The sequence below is a fragment of the Pleurodeles waltl genome, chromosome 5 (assembly GCF_031143425.1).
Source record: "Pleurodeles waltl isolate 20211129_DDA chromosome 5, aPleWal1.hap1.20221129, whole genome shotgun sequence".
NCBI classification, from domain to species: Eukaryota; Metazoa; Chordata; class Amphibia; order Caudata; family Salamandridae; genus Pleurodeles; species Pleurodeles waltl.
Window position 1 is genome coordinate 283,326,079 of NC_090444.1, and position 16,115 is coordinate 283,342,193.

Below are 16,115 nucleotides of genomic sequence, written 5' to 3' on the forward strand. Positions count from 1 at the left end.
CAGTGCAGTCTTAAAAACGGTCTTACTGGGCTTAATTAAATAGTGTTCTGCCCGCAGGGGGAGCCAGAGGAGGCTGTGCCATATCGTGGGACTGAGAGAGAGAGATGCACCCTGGCCCGGGTAGGAGAGGATTTGTTTTCGCAGTCTGAGGCGGGGGACTACAGCTTTTGGAATGACATTATAAAGTCTAGTCCTTGAAACTCAACCTACTGTGGATCAGAAGTCAGCGAGGCTGTCCTAATATAGGTTAAATGTAGACAAATCAATCTAGTGAGACCACTAATTAAACGAGTAGGCGCATTTTGAATAAACTGCAGATAGCTATGGAGATCCTCAGGACAAGCCTGGATTGGACATGATCATTGACCACTGGGATATGAAGTTGTTTGTCAATGGACAGTAGAATAGATTGTAAGGTCTTCACATGTGCTAAATGGCTTACTGATCTGAGCGTTGATTTGCAAATTGTAGTCCAAATGAATGCCCATATTAGAAACTGATGCTTATGAAATGGAGGGCTGGCACATTGTTTAAGGCCACAGGAGTCGTGTGTAGTTGTGAGAAGTTCAGTTTCAAATGGTTTCTACCTAGGGAGAAGATCTTAAGGTGCACTGTTCAGTGGAATCTAATTACACAAAGAATAATTGTATGCCTTCAGTGTATATGTAGAAAATATTTCCAAAACAGATGTAGAAGATGGGCTAAAGGAGGCATGCACATGTTAAAAAATGATAGAAAATAATAGGAAAGAATTGGCTCAAGCACACCACATTTGAGAGTTTTGGATTCGGAATGAAGAAAGGTAAGGCCATGTCAAACTTCACCTAGGACTCATTGGAGGGTGTCTGTGATTAAACGAAGACTGGGCACTAACTATGAGCTTAGATTGAGTTTTAGTAGATGCTACAACCAGCACATGACAGAGCATCCTCATAGCTTGAGCTGTGCTTATAGGTCTGTGCATGTGGTTATCGGAAGGTCAGGCTGTGTATTCTGCGAACAGCTAGAGACATTAGATGGTAGAGGCATCAGTTATGCTGCGGATTCTGACAGCAAAGGATTTCAAACTTGTACTTCTTTGCGTGTTTAGACATTATCATGATTGCGAAGTAAGAGGCATGTTCAAGCCTATGAACTACTCTTCCCAAGATGGTGAATTGTCCTGAGGACACTCCTGGAGGTTCCAAATCTAAGATGAATCTTTCCTGTGATATCAGTTCCTGTTTGAATCATATATAAACTAGGCAATTACAAGAGGAAGATGTATCACAACTCTTTTTCCAATGTTATGTGGGGTTTGGTGCCTAGCTTATCTACTGTCTCATAGGTTCCCATCTTAAATCAAACATTCGCAGATTTCCATGTTGTTTTTTTACCTTAATAATTTTTTCCTCCTAATTGGGATACTCTTCAGAGACATCTGACACCTTTCGTATGTGTAATAATGTGCAGAGTTACACTCTGGCTACTGGAAGGAGTTGCCTTGTCCTCAGCCAATCAATAAGGAGATTGAACAGGTGTTCTTCATGTCTAGGCCTTGATAGGCCACTGATATTGGTCAGTATTAAAGGAAATTAGAAATTTTAGTAAACTTCCTTTTATACTTGAATGTAAATGTCTTTTGATGAGGAGGATATGAATGATGGTGTCATGCAAGACACACACCACTACCAGCTCAATGTTCTATCCTGCTTCCACCATGGTCGAAGCCAGCTCTATAGGAGCCTGATAGGCAAATTTGTGCAACCGGAATACTAACGTTGATGAAACACCAATTTCTCCTAAAGCTTGGATAAATACTGTAGAAGCGATATAGGGCGATTTTTAAAAAAAACCTCAGGTTTACAAAAAGATGTTTTTTATAAAAAAGAATTGTTGAAAAATGGGCACTCTAAAGGGCACCCTAAGCCTTTTGCCGCCTTCCTCCTCTTATTTTTCTGACCTCATTTTTGCTGGCTTTAAAACTCTGGACACTTTACCACTACTAACCAGTGCTAAAGGGCATGTGCTCTCTCCCTAAAAACATGGTAACATTGGCTCAAGCCCAATTGGCATATTTACTTTACTTTTAAGTCCCTAGTAAAGTGCACTACATGTGCCCCAATGCCTATAATTAAATGTTACTAGTGAGCCTGCAGCACTGATTGTGCCACCCACATAAGTAGCCCCTTTACCATGTGTCAGGCCCAGCATTGCTAGGCCTGTGTGTACAGTTCCACTGCCTATAAGACTTGGCATTTAAAACTGTTGCCAAGCATTAAACTCCCCCTTTTCTACATATAATTCACCCCAAAGGTAGGCCTTAGGTAACCCATAGGTCAGGGTGTTATCTGGGTAAAAGGCCGGAAATGTACTAATATGTCTTACATGTCCTGGTAGTGAAAAACTCATGAAATTCGTTTTCCACTTCTGTGAGACCTCACCCTCTCAGAGACTAATATTGGAACTGCCCTCATATACCTTTGAGTAGTAGATTCTGATCTGGAAGGAGTGGCACTGTCATGTTTAGTATTGCCAGAATGGTAATAGAAAATCCTGCTTACTGGTGAAGCTGCATTTAATATTACTATTTTAGAAATGCCACTTTTAGAAAGTGGGTATTTCTCTGCACTTACTGCCATCTATGCCTTACAGTCTGTCTCCAATTCATGTCTGGTCTGTGCTGGTTGGCAGCCCCCCTTGTGCATTCCACCCAGACAATCATTAACACTGGATACTCAGTCTCATCTGCATACTGAATGGGTCTCCCTGGGCAGGCAGGGTGGAGGGGCTTCCTCTTACATTTCAAAGGCCAGTGGCCTGCCCTCACACAAAGGACTGATACCCCACCACAGGGATCCTGCCAGACAGGCCTGGGCTGAAAGGGGAACTTGTGCACTTCAAAACCACTCTGCCCTGTTTGTTGCTGTGCTGCCCTGCTGGTCTCTGGCTTTGATGGAAGGACTCTGCCGTCCCCAAAAGTGCTTTCCAAGGGCTTGGATTGAGCTTGCCTCCTGTTTCTGATATCTGAAGGTCAACAAAGAATTCACCTCTTCTAGAAAATCTTTGTGCGTCAAAGAATTGATGTAACACCTGCAGAAATAAACGCAAAGCCTGCATCGCTGCAGAGAAATTGCCGCCCAGAACGACGCAGCACTGACTTCCCGATTGGAAAATCAACGCAGCGCCTGCCTTGTGACGGAAAATTTGATGCACCGCCTACCGGATCAACGCAGTGCCCGATCCTTCTACCAGCGTGTCAAGGATTTTCAACGCATCATACCTGGGCATCAAAATATCCCCGCATCACAGTGAGGAACCAAGAGTGCGTATCACAAAAAGATGCAACCCCTAGCATCTTGGAAAGAAATAATACATTATCTGTGCTACACTGGAAAATCAGATAGAACACCTTATTTTTCCACGCATCTCCTCCTCTGCGGTCCATTGTTATTTTTGACGCATCCCGGGTACTGTCTGTAACAAAGAAACAACTGCTGTTTTCTAAGGATTGAGACTCTTTTAAACCTTTTAAAAGTGATATTTCAACTTGTGCTTATTGTGTCTTTGTTGTTTTCGTCTTATTTTATTCAGATAAATATTATCTTTTTTTTAACCTGTGTGGTGTATTTTTGTGGTGTTTTCACTATGTTACTGTATGATTTAGTGCACAAATACGTTACACATTGTCTTCTAAGTTAAGTCTGACTCCTCAGTGCCAAACTACCAGAGGGTGAGCAAAGGATAATTTGGATTGTATTGTGACTTACTCTGACTACGATTGTGGTCCCTACTTGGACAAGTATTTCTAACAAGAATTAAGAACATTCTTTGTATACATTGACAAGGTCAAGTGAGCTGAAAAAATAACTGAAGGTCCTTAGATATGAGGAATGTGTCCATTTATTTGGGCAGATATCTGCGAATTGAACTTTCTAATAGAACGTGCTCCTGATCAAAAAAGGAACCACAAAATGGTCAGCCAAAATCATAAGGATATGTTTCTTAATTGCCATTCTGTACAAGACAAAGAAATATGTTTTAATAGATGGCAAGTAAATGGGTAAACCTTATTGAAAATGCATGATTGGTCCTGTAGGGTTTTTGAAGTTGATAACCTCTGAAGAGAGAATATTGTCTATATGAATATAGATATAACTGCTAATGTCCTTTATTAAAACATAGCTGATTACTAATTTGACGTGAACATAATAGGCTAGGACCAGAGAAAAAAGCCTCCTTAACAGAAAGAATGCCCCAAAGTGATGGCTGCCACTCTGCCTCCTACTTTTGTGTCTTGATCTAAATGTAATATTTTAACATTTTCAGGTACTAATTCATCCAAAATGGAGTTGGTATGAAGAGGCATCCATGTGTCAGTGAGCGGGAACATGAGTAATGTGTACTTTTCAAATAGCTCTGATAAATGATGTAAACGGGATGCGAACGAGCACATATTTCATATATCATTATTTATAAGTTGTTTTTCGTGTCTCATTGGAGTAGACAGTGTAGTGCACATATAGGCAGTAGGATGATTCAGATTTTTCTTTCTTAAGTTATCTAAAGTCATGCAATTTAGTTTAGGGATTCTGCTGAAAAAAAGCCCATCGGTTGTGGGGAAAATATTAAAAAAGGATCTTACTTATTTGTCATCTGGGCATAGATTGCATAGTTAATAATTCTACGATTTAACTGTTACTAGAGAGTTGTAACTATAATGTTAATAATTCATTTAACATGATGAAGCTCTGTTAGACTGATATGAGTGAAGTCTTAAACCTACTCGTGTTTTTCAGATTGCACATTTCCAGTGCATGCAGAGTTCTGTACATGACATGCCCTTCATTGCTAATTTAGTACAAAGTTCTGTTAGTTCTAATGGCTTGCTTTCTTTGAAACATTTATGAAATATAGGCCCTCATTATGACATTGGCGGTCAGCTGACCGCCACACCGGCAATGGCGGACGTACCGTCGCCAGGCCGGCAGTGAGGACTGCCAAATTATGATCATGGCAGTGATCCCTTCCATAGAAAGCCAATGTACCACCTGAACCGCAAGTGCAGTCCATCCACTGACCTCGGCAGTAGCCATCTTCAGGCAGGCGGAAGACAATGACCCACTCACCATATTATGACATAGCAGGCCACCAGGATTTCCGGGGTGGGACCACCGCCACCAAAAGCCTGGCGGAAACACATCATATAAAAGGAGACACTCACCTCCAGGGACACAGAAGACTCCGCGGCTGCCATGGAACTCAAACTGGAAGTCATGCCGATGCTGTACCACCCAATGGTAGTCCAGGAGCACTACAGCCGATGAAGAAAATGATGGTGATTACAGCCATCTAGCACAAAAGAGAGAGGGGAGAGTGGCACACCCACATGCACCACACAAACCATACACACACACCACACACCCAGAATCATCTTCAGAGTTAATCAATATCAACATAATCCAGGAGCAAAGAAAGCCAGTACACATACCTCTGGTCCATCCACTGTAATTATGTGGGAACAGCGTTCGCATACTAAAATATATACATATATACATATGTACAGCATGGGCCATTGGCCAGTCCAAAGTTAACAGATGGCCACAGGGCAACATCCAAGGCCCAACTTGACTCCTAACAGCCCAGTCACTCCACTGGGCAGGGGATCATGGAGATAGTAGGCAGGCACCTCTGGGGGAGGTGGGAGGGGGATTTCTTCTTGGGAGGGGGGCCCTTGGGCTTGGGTTTGGGAGGGGTGGGTCTTTGCCCTTCTGTTTAGGGAGCGGAGGAGTGGCCTTGGGACGGGGGGCCGGAGTGCCACTCTTTTGGCCCTCAGTGGCAGGTGTAGTCGTAGGGGGAGGAACAGGAGTTGACTAGGAGCTGGAGGTACTGGGCTGGGGGGTGGGATGTTTCTCTTATGGGAAGGACTGGGGGTGGGGGAGGGAAGAAGTCAAGGCGGTAAAGGAAAAGCTTTTTAGGACCAATGGGGCGGGTATGGGAGGAGGATTGGGAGTTGAGGTAGAGGGAGTGGTTGTAGGAGGAGGAGGTGTGCTGGACTTGGTTCCAGGTGCATGGACAGTGTGCATGTGTGAGGTGGATGGCTATCGGGTGTCTGAGTGGGAGCACTTATGTGTCTTTGGAGGGGGCAGACAGGATGGGAGAGGACAAACAGGACATGTGAATGCATGTTGTGGTGGTGTCTACAAGTGAGGTGGGTGTGCTGCATGAGGTGGTGATGGTGGTGGTTGTGACTGTTCATGTGGTGTGTGAGGTGCATTGCTGCATGTCTGCTGTTGTGGTGACTGTGGGCAAGTCTGTACATGTGGCAGGATCTGGGACTGATGATGCAGTGCATGCAGGTGTGAGTGCTGATGTGACTGTGAGGGAGGAGGAGGAGGGGTAGACAGTGGAGGCAGTGGCTGTTGTATGTGCATCTGGGTATAGGCTGTGTGTGTGCTGGTGGAGTGAAGTGTGTTGCTTGTGTTTGTCCGTGCAAGTCCTGTCTGTTGTTTTGGGTGCGTGCTTGTCAGATGGGATGGGTTGGGGGAGAGGGCTAGGGGACTGGGAACAGGTAGTTTGAGGGGGGACAGAAGAACCAGGGACACTGGCTGCCTTCAGAGAGGAGGCCAGAGCCTGACATGATCTCTTAGGGCAGCCAAGCCACCGCAAATGCCGTCAAGAAAGGCCTTGCATTGTTGCATCTGGGATGCCAGCCCCTGGACGGCATACACTTTGGTTGACTGCCCTACAGAGATGGATCTCAAGAGGTCAATAGCCTCCTCACTGAGGGCAGCAGGGCTGACTGGGGCAGGGCCTGAGGTGCCTGGGACGAAGGAGACGCCCACCCTCTGGGGTGAGTGGACACGGGTAACTGGGTGGGGGGCTACTGGGAGGGCGGTGCTGGTACGAGGGGTGGCGGAAGACAACATAGCTGGGGTGGTCCCAGAGGGGTGCGCCACCACCAGGGAGCTCCCATCGGAGGAGGAATCTAAGTCTGTAGTCGTGGCTCCTGTCTCCCCCGTGGTGCTCCCTTTGCCCTCCAACCCATTGGTCCCCTCGACATCTGTGCTCTCCGCCTCCTGGTTCCAATGGGCTGCAGCTCCCCCACTCGCTGGTGCCCCTGCTCCTTCGCCAGATTATGCTAATGCACACATGGATATGGTGAAAAGGATAGTGGGTGGGAGAGAGAGAAAGGTAGCACAGGCTCAATCACAGCACCAACAGCACATATGGCATACACATCACAATCACTCACTGGGACTTGCATTGCGCAGTGTGAACCACAGTGACAAACCATTACCTAGGTAGAACAGCAGTCAGGAACCCAAACACTACCAAGTGCACACCTACTGGGACTAACTAAGCCCTGTCTGCCACGGTATGCTAGCTACTTAGCAATACCAAATATACATACCACCCTACATAGCTGAGCAGGACCACACAGGAATAGCTAAACCGATATATTGGGGTATCCACTGACTAGAACCTTGCACCCAAACCCCATGGCAGGCAACAAATACAAAATACCACACAATCTGTACTAACCCCATGTAGCTGCTGTGCTGCTCTCAAGTGCCCGTCCAACTCCGGATTGGCCACTGCCAGTATGAAGGGCATTAGGGGGAGTCAGGTTCCGAAGGGCACCCCTTCCTCATTTTGAGGCTGTCCCCAGCTGGGCCTCCGTGGTCTTCTGGGCCCAGCATCTCAGGTCCTCCCACCCTTTCCAGCAGTAGGTGCTACTCTGGCTCTGGACCCCAGGGTCCGCACGTCCTTTGCGATGGCACGCCACAACCCTTTCTTTTGATGGGTGCTGACCTGCAGAGGAGACACGGACAGAAGGTCACCATGAACTATACAATCCAGTTTATCACACAAATGGCTCACATACTGCATTTTCCCGCCATCAAGCACACACATGACCCGTACCTCTGCATACACATTGCATGCAGCCAACACCCGCAAATGACATACAGGGGAAGAAGCCCATCCACAAGCTACTCCAACTCCTCGGATGTGAAGGCTGGGGCCCTTTCCCCTGTAGCATGGGCCATTGTAGGTTCCAAACACAGGTCACAGCAACACACATAGTGGAGATGTAAAACCAGAATCAGGAATCAAATGGAATGGTAAAAAGAAAATGGCGGTAACATCCGTGGTGGTAAAAACTGTCACCGCTGGCATTGATAATTGTTTTCTGTACTCCATAGAGCCCTATGTTAGCCAATGAGGAGTAGCATGACGGTGCAGACCACTTCCCGCCATGACCTAACGCTGGCGGAGTGAGGTCACTTCCACTTGTCCCTGCAAACAGGACAGGCGGTTGCCATTTCCTACTGTTAGTACTCATGTTGGAAATAAATATGTGCGTCATTGGGATCGACTGTTCGCACCTAGACAATTCCAGTCTCCTACATACATACATGCTCTGTGTACTGTGATGTTGTGTGTCCATAGGTCCTGTAGTCACACCCATTTTACTTTTGGCTCACTTAGATACCAACCACTGTAGAGGATGAGGAGGCAAGCACCCATGTACAGACCACTAGTGGACCTGGCTACACTGGAGGACCAGCACATCATGCTCACCTATCTTCTGAACAGGGCCACTATTGCTGAGCTGTGTGCACAATTGGAGCCTGATCTAATGCCTGCTAACCGTAGCACTACAACTATTCCCCCTGTAGTACAGGTACCTTCAGTGCTCCACTTCCTGGCAAGTGGTTCATTCCAGGTGACAGTGGGGTTGGCCGCAGGAATGTCACAGCCAATGTTTTCGATAGTGCTCGGAAGGGTTTTGGCTGCCTTGCTGAAACACATGAGCAGCTACATCACATTCCCCCCAGAGTGAAGATTCTCCCACAGTGAAGGCTGGATTCTATGCCATGGGACACATACCACATGTGATCAGGCCATTGACAGAATCCATATTGCCTTGGTCCCTCTCAGAACAAATGAACAGGTATGCAGGAACAGGAAAAGTTTTCACTCAATTAATGTCCAGGTGGTGTGCTTTGCAGATCAGTACATCTCCCATGTCACTGCCAAGTATCCAGGATCTGTGCATGATGCCTATGTTTTGAGGAATAGCAGCATCCCACAGGTGATGGCACAACTACAGAGTCACAGAGTGTGGCTCATAGATGAGCATGAGTCTTCATACAATGTATGTCAGTGTATGGCAACTGAAAATTTACTCCATGCCATTGTAAATGGGTAATGTGTGTCCCTCACCACTTCCAGGTGACTACGGCTACCCAAACCTGTCCTGGCTGTTGACCCCTGTTAGGAATCTGAGAACAGGAGCTGAAAATCGGTACAATGCGGGACATGGCTGTACCAGAAGGGTTGTAGAACACACATTTGGCCTACTGAAAGCCAGGTTTAGGTGCCTCCATTTGACAGGTGGGTCCCTATGCTACGCCCCTAAGAAGGTCTGCCAGATTGTGGTGGCATGCTGCATGCTGCAAAATTTGGCCCTCAGACCCTATGTGCCCTACCTTCAGGAGGAGGGGGTGATAATGCACCTGTGGAAGCAGTGGACACTGAGGACAGTGAGGAGGAGGAGGAGGATGTGGACAACAGGACACATAATATACAGCAGTACTTCCAATGACACTCGGGTAAGACTGTAGATCTGTTCATGTCTCCATTTCTGTTGAGTGCTGTGTGCCACCTGTGTTGAGCCAGTCACTGCCTTAACCTTTCAATTGACTGTCACTTTTGCCTTTCCTTTTTGCAGATGTTGGTGTGGTCACAAAAGTGTACTAATGTGATGGCTACAGACTGCTTAACAACATTTGTCTGATTGATTCACATTTTACAGGACATTTGCACAGGATAATACTGTTCATTACATTGCACAATTCTGTCTGATAAAGCAATATTGCTCCAGTTGTGTTCAAGGGTGTTTATTGAAGTGACAATAATGAAGGGATAGTGCAATAGAGAGGGGTGATGGTTGAGGAAAACCACAGTGTAGTGGTCCAGTTGGTTCGGAGCACAGGTACAATGTCCATAGGATGAGTAGCAATGGCAGTCCAAAGTGAACAAGGTGACTCAGTGGCACACAAAGGGGACATTCTGGAGGGGCTCATTTCCTGGCAGTGGTCTTGGTTTTGGTAACAGTCTCTGATGTCTTTCTGGGTTGCAGGGAACTTTTGCAGGGTGGGTCTTCTGCTGCAGCGGGAGGAGTACTGGTGGCCTGTGGGTCCTGTGGCAGTTCCTCCTGTAGACTACAGTAGCTGCAGCAGATGTTGATGGTTGCTGAGTGGAGTGGCTAGTGGTAGGGGGCAGTTGGTGTGCTCTGTTCTGCTGCATGGTGTTGGCCATGCCACCCAGTACCCCTACAATGGAGGTCATGTTGGCATTTACGCCCTGCAACTCCTGCATGACCTCCTGGTGGTGTACCCCCTACAGCTGCTGGCTCTCCTGCATGTTGGTGATGAACTGGCCCATCCTGTCCTGGAATTTTTGGTATGGCCCCAGGACATGTGTGAGTGCCTCCTGTGCAGTCGGTTCCCTGGACCTGCCCCCGATGCACAGCTGACCTCCCACTGTCCCTAACCCCCAGTGCCTGTGTCCCCTGAACGCTGTGCCCACTCCCACTTACACCAGGACCTTCTTTATCTTTCCTATTTGGTGTCGACTCGGGTCCCTGTACAGGTGGGCACGATATTGATCGATGTGTCCTATGGACAGGGGATTGGGGACGTTGGGTGGCTACTGTGGTGTTTGAGACGGGGGTCTCTGGTGGACTGACTGTGGGATGTGGAAGCCAATTGACCTGTACTGCCATATGGGCCAGGGAGTTCATCCAGCTCGGGACATCCAGTGTTGCTGTCATCACTGACGGCATCTTCTGGTGGAGGACTGGCTTGCTGTGGCACCTGCTCGCCGCTGTCATTGGCTGGGGCACCTGTGGGGATGTAAGTGATTTGTTAGGGGCCTTATCTGTCACATTTTACGCTTTTCTACCTTTCCCTATGAGTTTGATTTTGCCCTCCCGCCTTTGGTAGTGTATGGTGTTGGATTGTGGGATTGGTATTACTACATGCTGCCCATGCTTTGCTGGTGGGTGTGCATGCAGTGCTGGGAGGGGTGTGCCTGCAGAGGGTAAGGCATGCAGGGGTACAGATTTATGTGTGGTCATTGGGGTGTTGCACTGTGTGGGATGGGATGGGGTGTGGGGAGACAGGGCGAGGGGGTGACATGCCACGCAGGAATTGGTGGAGGTAGGATAGTAATGGTGACTTAGCCGTGTCCAGCCCTCCAGTGACTCCAATGAGGCCCTCAGGATGCAGGATTGCCATGACTTGCTCCTCCTATGCTGTCAGCTGTGGGGGAGGAGGTGGGGGTCCACCGCCAGTCCTCATGATGGCGACCTGGTGCCTTGATGCAATGGAACTCACCTTCCCCCCGTAGGTCGTTCCACCTCTTTCATGTTTCGTCCCTTGTGCGTGGATATAGTCACAAGGAGTTCACCCTGTCCACGATCCTCCACCATAGCTCCATCTTCCTGGCAATGGAGATCTGCTGGACCTGTGCACCAAACAGCTGTGGTTATACCCTGGTGATTTCCTCTACCATCACCCGCAACTCCCCATCAATGAAACGGGGGTGCTTTTGTGGGGACATGCCTATATTGTGTTGTGTGTGTTGTGCAGAGGGTGTTCAGTGTTGAGGTAGGGTGTGTGGTGTGTGATGCTTGATGGATGTATAGGTGGATTTGGTGTGTGTGTGCAGTTCTGTAAGCCTGGCCTGGCAAGGCCTGGCAAAGTGTGGCAATCTTTTCATGTTTGCAAGGGATTGTGGGTGTGTAGGGTGTGTGTTTATGTGTCAGGTGTGGGGTTTTTGGACTGGCCAATGTTTGCTTGTAGTGGTGATTGGTGCCCAATTCCACCGTGGCGGCGTGCACGGCCAATGGTTGACTGCCGTTGAATGTCTGCTGTGGTGATTCGTGGATCATAATTTGGAGGGTGCTGTTTTGCTGGCATAGCAGTGTGGGTGGTGAGTCCATCAGTTTTTCGCCTTCGTTGGGTCTGGTGTTTTCTGTCGGTTTTGTGTTTGTATGTCATAATCTGGCAGGCGGATTACAGCCTCCTCAGCGGTCTGTTGGCGGATGTCACCACGGGGACTTCGAAATAGACCACTAATGTCATAATGAGGGCCATAATGTTTTCTTTTCCTGATATTACCTGAAGAAATGCAGTTACAGTTGTATACCATGAAGGTCATTTCCTTTAGCCGAAATGGCAGTGCTGTTTATATTTTGAATGCAATATTGCATTCTGTGTAAGGTACAGTACAGCATATTCATTGGATTCAGGGCAAATGTCGATCTTACTATGGGATGTGTTTTGTGTTTCCCTATTGGTTGTGATATGTAACTTTATTTGGCACACTACAGTGAGTGCACAGTATCTCTGTATGAAAATGTATAAAGGTTCACCATTTTGGGGATGAGCCAAGTTTTCCTTTCCAATTAAAGAGAATGGACCCTATGTTGGTCTTTTTTCTAATTTGCACCTATAATATTTTCATGATTCTTCCTTCCTGCCTAATTGAGCTGTCCTTCTCATTTGCCTTTTGTTAGACTGTATTTGGTTCTTGCAATTAATTAGATTAGGGCTTAGATTCTGTTGTTAACACTATTTGTTTATTATTTGCATTTTACATATTTTGAGCTAACTGACTAACCAATGCATTATATCTTCTGAATTTGATTCTTGAATTCAAATATACTTTCATGGTTTGTACTTTACAACGTTGTCTCTCCTGTAAAATTTCCTGAGTGGGTTTCTCTTGTCTCTGGATAAGATTTATTATAAATGTTGAGGTTTCCTCTGTGACAGAGTCAGATAAAACCCATCCATCAATTAGCCCTTTTAATGTGAGAAAAGCGTGGACGGGCATGAGGAGAGTTCAGCTTGAGTTATACATTTGGGCAGAATGGCAGGTGACAAGTCTTTTTGTAGTTAGAACAATTCCCCTTCCACACTCTTTACAACATTCATAACATGTAAACTTGGTAATCTTGATGAGCTGTAATGCCCAAACAACTTAAAGGCTATCAATGAAATTCTAGTTTTGCTGAGCTATTTTTCTAACACTTCTTAAATTGGTTTTGACCTGTTCCTGTGAAAGGATTTTTTTCATGGCTACATTTTCGTAGACAGTGTCCACAGGCCTGACCTGCTCCTTATGAAACGCTACGACATAGGCAGCAGTTCTGAGTACTAATTGTGAAAAGCATACGTTAGTCCCAATAAGCCCTGAAGGCTTGATTGTTTTTACTCTTTGTTAAAGCTGTGGACAGTTATTTTGTTACATGGAAAATCATAGATTGCTGTTCTGAGTTTGGGATTTGGCCTTGGCTACTCCCTTTGTTAAACATTACGGAGTGTAAGCGTTCCACTGTGAGAATCCTTGTTATGCCCTTTTAGGGCGTTATATGTTGTTTTGACAACTGTCATTTTGTACATAGTATATCTGATGGTTGTCTTGTGGGAAAGGTTATATTCAATACATTAGCATCAGCTGGTTAGTGTGTCAGTCCAACGCTAAAGGCTATTGGCCTAATTGATTGGAAAATTTATATCAGATGCCATAGGTCTAATTTTATTACTATGAAAAAGTTACCGAAAAGCAGTAGGGTGACATTTATTCTAAAAAACATATGTTAAAGCCAATAGGTCTTTAAGAGTGGACTGCTTATACACTGTAAAAGCTTATAGATCTGTATTTTGTAATCCTTTACTCAATTCTCCGAAAAGACTAATTCAGAAAGAAAAAGTTGAACTAATCAAACTAATCAAACTTTACAACAAAGTGAAGGGTTTTGGTTTGTATTTTGATACCTAATAGCATTCTGTAGTATCAGTCTTTTAGACCTGCCCTTGAAAAATATCCTGACAACACTGGTGGTTAATGTAGCAGCATTCTTAATTAATGTATTCACATCCTCATGTAGCGTAATGTATCTGTCTGATGCTTTTTCTTGCCCTTCAGTGGTAGGACTGATATGGGCATTGTCAACACCAGAGCAGTACGCGCCCTATTGGTGACAAAAATGCAAAAACCCAGCACTCTCAAAACAACGTAATTTATGCATTGTGCTGATATGTTGTGGTTTAACCTTTTGCATTGCAGAGTTCAATCCTGAAAACTTATATTTAATATGCTTACAAATACTGTTCCTTTGCAATGTATTGCTGCAGGTTTTCAGAGTGTGTTATGGTGTGGCCCCTTTCCAGGGCCTTCCAGAGACTTTCCCTGCAACATGCCTGGGGGTGGTTCTGGGCTGGGCCAAGACTCTATAAAAGAGAGCCAGCCCAGAGGTCCTGGTGCAGAGCAGCAGCTTCTTCCTGAGCTCCTGTCCCGGCGGCCTATTTGCATCTTCCAGTCTTCTGCCCTTCATCCTTCATTGGTGATCATTGTTCCAGGCGGTAAGACAGTAGTTGGACTGTTCCGACACCGTTATTGAGAATTTTCATATTCTTGGTTTAATTCTTAAATGAGAAACAGATTACTTGCGCGCTACCATTTCTTGACATTTATAAGGCAGTTTACAAATAGGCAAGACGCGCAATTTATTTCATAAAGGGTTGATTTTGTTATTCATTGCTTGCTACCATTTCTTGACATTGGCATGGTGGCTTAAGAATTGGCAAGACGCGTGATTCGTTATATGGTGTTTAAACATTGTTGTCCATTGCGCGCTACTATTTCTTAACATTTACATGATGTTTTACGAATTGGCAAGACGCGCAACTCGTTTCATGAGGATTTAACTTTGTTGTTCATTGCGCGCTACCATTTCTTGACATTTACATGGTGGCTTAAGAATCGGCAAAAGAAGCGCAATTCGTTTCATTGTACTTTGATCTTGTTATTTATTGTGAGCTGTTATTTCTTGACATTTACATCGTGTTTACGAATCGACAAGACGTGCGATTCGATTAATGATGATTTGACTTTGATATTCATTGCGTGCTACCATTTCTTGGTATTTTACATGGTGACACTCGAATCGGCAAGACGCACGATTCACTCCTCAAGTTTATTTCATGTTGTTTATTGTATGCCACTATTCTAAGATATTTATTATGTAATATTCGAGTTGACAAGTTATGTGATTTGTTTCCTGAATCCATATTGTGATATTCATGGTGCACAATCCTTTTATGGTGTTTACTATATATATCTGCAATATGCTCAATTTGTGTTGAAACATTTTAAGAGTACACAGAAGGCCAGAGTTTCTAGATGCAATATTGTATGGTCCTAATTGTATGGTCCTAGTATACATTTTCAAAACAGGATTTATATGACTGGTTTAAAATTTAGTCAGAATGTTTTTTTTGATTCTCATGTAAAGGAAAGTACTTGAATAAGAAATTTTTCATTTAATTCATCTTGATTCCCTTACAGGTATCCGGCCATCTTGAAACTTAGTCATTTTAAACTTAACTCTTAGATTGTTCATGCTTTCAGAGTGACTAGGCTTAGAATCATAGTCTAGTATTGATTTCAGGAGATATAATTTTCATATTGTGTGTTCTAACCTTTTTCTTACTACAGGTCTCCTTCCCAGCTGCTCCCTTCCTAATCCCCTCTTACGCTCTTGAACTCTCTCAGTCTCTGTGATTTATCTATCAGAGTCTTGAAGCTGTTCAGTGGTGGACGTGTTGGGAACGTGCACAGACCCCGAGGATCTGGTGACTCTGACAGAATAGTGAGCCCACAAATTATTATCCTCCTGGCTTGTGTATGTTCTCAGCATGGCCACGCTAGACGAGTTAGTCAAGGCTATCACCCAGCTCCAAGCAGAGGTGGTATCATCCAAAGAATTGACAACTAGCTTAGCAGAGAGAGTGAGTCAGTTGCAAGATAAGGTAGAGAAGAAGGAGCAAAGTCCCACAGGTGTGTCTTGGCCAGATACTTCTTCTCAGGCTTCTGGAAGTAATCCGATTTCCCTAAATGTTCCTTCTGCAATTCCTTTAGCTCCCCCAGAACGTTTCTCAGGTGACCCTTTGAAAGCGCAATCTTTCCTGGTTCAAGTGGAACTACACTTCACCTGCAGACCAAATACTTTCCCCGATGCCCAGTCCAAAGTAGCTTTCTTGTTATCATATCTG